At 37.9% G+C, this 6381-nt stretch overlaps 1 long non-coding RNA gene across 1 annotated transcript; it reads right to left on the reverse strand.

The window, feature by feature from the left end:
- Window positions 1-2294: 2294 nt before the first annotated feature.
- Window positions 2295-5416, reverse strand: LOC147580901 (uncharacterized). The gene is made up of 3 exons (XR_015250792.1): window positions 4417-5416; window positions 3100-3346; window positions 2295-2523 (listed from the first exon to the last, which is right to left on the reverse strand). It is a non-coding gene; the product is annotated as an uncharacterized LOC147580901 (long non-coding RNA).
- Window positions 5417-6381: the final 965 nt, after the last annotated feature.

The following is a 6381-nucleotide window of genomic DNA, read 5'->3' on the forward strand; positions in this document are numbered from 1 at the left end:
CTCTCCCTCTCTCTTTGCTTGTCCCCTGCTTGCTCGTGTAATCTCTCTCTCTCAAAATAAATAAATGAACTTCAAAAATAAACAAACAAATAAGTAAATAATCCTTAAAAAAAAAAAAAAGAACTGCTATTTTTTTTCTCCTTTAAATATTTGTGAAATTTACCAGTAAAGTTATCTAACCCTGGAGTTCTTGTTAGGCAGAAATTTTAAGCTAGAAAGTCAATTTAGATATTGGGCTATTCAGGTTATCTATTCTTATTAAATGAGTTTTGTTAAAAAAAAAAAAGAGAAAAAAAAATAAATGAGTTTTGTTACTTTATCTTTCAAGGAATTTGTCCATTGCACCTAAGTTGTCTGGTTGGTATTTATTGTTCACTGTTGGCATTAACAAAGTTGTTCATAATACTTCCTTATTATCCTTTTTTTAACCTGTAAAATCTGTAGTGAGGTCACCTCCTTCATTACTGATATTGGCAATTTGTGTGTCCTCTGTTTTTTCCTGATCCATGTGGCTAACAGTCTATTGGTATGATTAATGTCTCAATGAACTACCTTTTGGCTTCATTGATTTTCTTCACTGTTTTGATGTATTATATTTTAATTTCTGCTCTGATCTTTACAATTTCATTTCTTCTGCTTATTTGGGTTTCATTTGATTTTCTTTTTTTCCAGTTCCTTAAGGTGGAAGCTGAGATTATTGAGACCTTTCAAGTACTGATTTAGTGGAGTCCCACAAATTTTGATATGTTGGTTTCATTTTCATTCCATTCAAAATACATTCCAGTTTTCCATTTGTATTTTTATTTGACCATGGGTTATTTAGAAGGGTGTTGTCTAATTTCAAAATATTGGGAGATATTCCAAAAATCTTTCTGTTATTGACTTCTAACTTAATTCCATTGTGATGAGAGGACATATTTTTTATGACTTGACCCTTTTAAAATTTATTGTGACTTGTTTTATGGCCCAGAATATGGTCTATTTTGGTAAATGTTCCATGTGCATTTCAAAAGAATGTATGTTCTGCTGTTGTTGGATAGAGTGTTCTATAAATAGGAATTAGGTCAGGTTGATTGATGCTGGTGTTTTTCTTCTATACCCTTGATTATGTTCTACCTGTCAATATCATTTATTAAGAGAGAGCATTAAAATCTCCTGCTGTAATTGTGATTTGTTTATTTGTCCTTGCCATTCTGTCAGTTTTTGCTTCACATATTTTGAAACTCTGTTATTAGGCGCAAAAATTTTCAGAATTAAGTCATCTTGATGAATTGACCCCCATATCATTATGATATGGAATGATATTTGTTTTAAATGATATTCTGTATACCTGGTGACAGTCTTTGCTCTGAAATCTACTTTTTCTGATGTTTGCTTTTCTTTCTTTCTTTCTTTCTTTCTTTCTTTCTTTCTTTCTTTCTTTCTTTCTTTCTTAACTATTTTCAATTTAATATATCATGGACATCTTTCCAAGTCACAGACCTCTTTTTTGAGATATAATCGATGTATAATGTTATATTAGTTTCATGGTATAACATTGATTCGATTTGAAATGGTCACCACATTAAGTCAACATCCATCATCTCACATAGTTACAGTTGTTACAGTTTTTTTCCTTGTGTTGAGAACTTTTATTTTAATGTTTATTTATTTTTGAGAGAGAGAGAGCACGCGTTAGTGGGGAGGGACAGAGAGAGGGGGACAGAAGATCTAAAGTGGGCTCTGCACGGATAGCAGCTAGCCCAATGTGGGGCTTGAACTCATGAACCATGAGATCATGACCTGAGCTGAAGTCGGATTCTCAACCAACTAAGCCACCCAGGTGCCCCTCTTGTTTTGAGAACTTTTAAGATCCACTCTCTTAGCAACTTTCAAACATATAAAAATACAGTATTATTAATTATAGTCACCATGCTGTCCATTATATTCCCAGGTCCATGTTTCTTTTGGTTGATGTTAGCATTGTATATCTTTTCCCACTCTTATACTGTTTGACATCTGTGTCTTTATATTTAGAGTGTGTTTCCTTTGCCCAAGGTCACACAGCTTGTGTCACACAGTGGTGGAGCCAGAATTATGAACCCAGGCAAGCTGTCTCTCTAGTCCGTGCTCTTGACTTCAATGATATATGATCTCCTAAATGTTGTTCTGAACCCATCTACTTTTCTTCACCTCTAACCCCCAACCCCATTCAAGACCACCTCTCTCCCAGAAACCTATGTCAAGGCAGAATGGAAAACTTTCCCCCTACCCTTTTAGATTCATAACTAGGGTCTGTGGATTAAACTGACAGATTATCAAGAAAAAAGATTTTTATTAAGTACTAGGCAATTAGAATGTGGGAGTTTATATACCAACTTAATAGGAGAAGCAGAGGAGGAGAAGGTACTTACTTACAAGGAAAACAAATGACTTTTAGGAAAGATGAACAGGCCTACAGAATAGATGAGAAGAATTACTGATGGTTTTGTGACAATATCAGGGTTTATCAGGTGATAAAAGCCAATCTTTCCCTGGTTGCTCCTAGGAAGGGGATTAGGACAACTGGGTTATTTTGGGAGGCCTGCTTTTAGACAGAATAGAGAGTTCATGAAAGAGACTATTTTCAGCTCAAAATAATTTTCATGCCACGGTGGCGTATTCTGGACTCTTTCATCTATGGCAGCCCCTGGCTCATCTCCCTGCTTCCTCTCTCACTCTCTCCAATCCCTTCTCCTTGCCTACTATAGTAATCATTTCAAAATGTATCTATGACTATCTTGATCCCATGGCAGCCCCCACTCTTCTGCCTACTTTGGATGCTCCCCATAGCTCCTAGGGTGAAAACCCAAATCCCTGACAAGGTGTGCAGGGTCCTGCTGCTCTGCCCTGCTCCCTTCTGGCTCCTGGCCCCCTCTCTCACTGAGCTAGACCCGGGTCCTCCTGAGGGCTCCTTCAACAGAGGCATTTTCATTTGCTGATCCACTTGGCCACCTTTGCTGAGGCAACTCCTCCTTTTTCCCTGGGTCATACTCCTAACTTCATTTTCCCAGGAAGGCCCACTGTCCTTGGACAAAGTAATTTCCTCCATTGTGAGCTTTCTGAGCCCCATGACCTTACCTTTCCAGCATTGGGTGAGGTGGATATGGGCCCTCCTCTGGCAGGACAAGGACCAAGTAGTTATCAGTGCACATGTGTCTGTGTCACTAGTGACTCAAGCATGTCTGGCACATGGTGGACACTCAGAACACTTGTTGTGAATGGATAAGGAGATGAGGCATCCAAGGAAAGAAGGGCCAGATGAGGGATGAGGTGAGGCTTAGGGCAGGACTTCCAAACTCTCACTGTGTGGAGATACTCTTAGCATCTGGAGAAGAGAAAGGATCCCTGCTTAGAGCCATCTTTTGAAATGTTTAAAATAATAATATATTGTATTACAGAAGGAGTACTAATATTGAAACACAAATATCAATGTATAAAAATACAGACACATTTGTGATTAAAAAGAAATAAATAAAAGTTCTATGTGGCCTTGCTTTGAAAAAAAAATTTTTTTTAATGTTTATTTTTGAGAGAGAGAAAGAGACAGAGCACAAGCAGGGAAGGGGCAAGAAAGACGGAGATACAGAATCCAAGCAGGCTCTAGGCTCTGAGCTGTCAGCACAGAGCCTGACGTGGGGCCCAAACTCACGAACCGTGAGATCACGACCTGAGCCGAAGTTGGACACTCAACTGACTGAGCCACTCAGGCGCCCCGGCCTTGCTTTTTTATCCAACCTGACAACCTCTGCCTTTTAATTAAAGCATTTAGAATTTTTTTTCACCTCAGAGAAATGCATGAAATTTTTTTTGTTTGATTTGGTTTGGTTTTAATTGTGGTAAAATACACATAACAGAATTTAACATCTCAACCATTTTAAGTATACAGTTCAGTAGTGTTAACAGTGTCAAACTGTTATGCAAACAGTCTCCAGGATTTTTTCATTTTGCAAAACTGAAACTCTATTCCCATAACCAATAAGTCCTCATTTTCCCCTCCCCCAGCCCCTGGAAAGCGCCATTCTGCTTCCCGTTTCTAGGAGTTTGCTACTCTAGTAACCTTACATAAGTGAAATTTGACAGTATAAACCATTTATTTTTAATGTGCTTATTGACACAGTTAATAATAATATTATTATTACACAGTGTATACACAATATTATTATTATATACACAGTGTATAATAATACCACTTTGCATATAGTATAAAGACTTTATAATGTTCATTTATGCCTTCCTGGCCTTTATGCTTTTGTTGCCATACTTTTTCACTTACACATGTGTAATAAACCACATTTTTTTTGGTTTAAGCAGTCAGTTATCTTTGAAAGAGATATACACAGTTGAAACATATATATATATGTTTTGAATGTATAAAACATTTCCCCATGTGGTTACCTTTTCCAGTGCTCTTCATTCCTTAGGGGAGACCTATGTTTCTATCTGGTATCATCTTCCTCCTGCCTGAAGGACTTCCTTTAACATTTCTTTTTCCTTTTTTTATTTTTAGGTTTATTTATTTATCCTGAGAGAGAGAGACAGAGAGAGAGAGAGCATGAGTGGGGGAGGGCAGAGAGTGAGAGAGAATCCCAAGTAGGCTCCACACTGCCAAAGCAGATGGGATCCAAACCCAAGAACGATGGGATCATGACCTGAGCCGAAAGACAGAGTTTGACGCTCAACCAACTGAGCCACCCAGGTGCCCCTCCTTTAATATGTCTTATAGTGTAGTGCTGCTGGTGATGAATTCTGTCAGATTTTGTATGTCCAAAAAGATCTGTATGGTACATTTCTTCATTTCTGAAGATACTTTTGCTGGGTATAGGATTTTGATTGACAGGTTTATTTTTTTCTTTTTGGTACTTAAACTATTTTGCTCCCTTGCCTTCTCACTTGTACTGTTTCCAATGAGAAATCTGCAGCTATCCTTATATTTGCTCCTCTGTATGTAATGTGTCTTTTTTCTCTAGCTGTTTCTAAAATGTTCTCTTCACCACAAGTATTGAGCAATTGGATCATATGCATATTAGTGTAGTTCTCTTCAGGTTTCTTGTACCTGGGGCTCATTGAAATTCTTGGATGTGTAAGTGTAAAGTTTCATCAAATTGAGAAAAATTTGGGCCATTATTTCTTCAAATAATTTTTCTGTACTCCCGCCTTTTCTTCAGAGTCTCCAATTATGTATATATTAGGCTGTGTGAAGTTGTCCCATGTGTATTGATGGTTTTTTTCTTTTTCTTTTTTCTTTGAGAGTGAGAGAGGGAGGGAGCATATGCATGAGTAGGGAACGGGTAGGAGGGGGAAAGAGAGAGAAAGAGAGAAAAGCAGGCTCTACACTCAGTGCAGAGCCTTAATTGGGGCTGGATCCCACAATCCTGGAATCATGACCTGAACTGAAATCAAGAGTTAGACAGTCATCCAAATGAACCACCCAGGTGCCCTGCTTTTTTCATTTTTAAAACTTTTTTCCCCAGTATAATTTTCAATAGCTTCACTGTTATGTCTTCCTATTCACTAAAATGTTCTTTTGCAAAGTGTGATCTGCTATTAATCTTAGGGAGTACAATTTTCATCTCACTTATTATAGTTTTTATCTCCAAAGGTTTGATTTGCATCTTTTTAAAGTCATACGTGTTTTTGAACATATGGAATACAGTTATAATAGCTGGTTTCACATCCTGGGCTGCTAATTATAACATCTGTGTCTGTTCAGGTCAATTTTGATTGATTGATTTTTTAAAATATTTATTTATTTGGGGAGGAGACAGAGAGAGAGCGCTGTGCAAGGGGGGGAGGAGCAGAGAGAGAAAGGGAGACAGAGGATCAGAAGCGGGCTCCTTGCTGACAGCAGAGAGCCCAACACAGGGCTCAAACACACAAACTGTGAGATCATGACCTGAGCCAAAGTCAGACGCTTAACAGACTGAGCCATCCAAGTGACCCTTGATTGATTTTACTCATTATGAGTCATATTTTGCATGCCTGATAATCTTTGTTTACATTCCAGACATTGTTAGTTTTACCTTGTTGGTGCTGGATATTTTGGTATTTCTATAAATACTCTTGCACTTTGTTATGGGAGTCAGTTAGGTTACTTGGAAATAGTCTGATCCTTTTAGTCTTACTTTTAAGAGCTGCTAGGTAGGGGGTGCTTGGGTGATTCATTCAGTAAAGCATGTGACCCTTGATCTCAGAGTCATGAGTTCAAGCCCCATGTTGGGCATGGAGCCTACCTAAAACAAAAAGATAAATAAAACAGTATCTTTAAAAAAGAGAGAGAGAGAGGGAAAAAAATTAGGTAGGACCAGAGCAGTATTTAGTGTAGGGCTAACTATTCCCTACTACTGATGTGATACCCATTGA

This window comes from Puma concolor, chromosome B2 (genome assembly GCF_028749965.1).
Source record: "Puma concolor isolate L17-30 chromosome B2, mPumCon1.1.hap2, whole genome shotgun sequence".
NCBI lineage: Eukaryota > Metazoa > Chordata > Mammalia > Carnivora > Felidae > Puma > Puma concolor.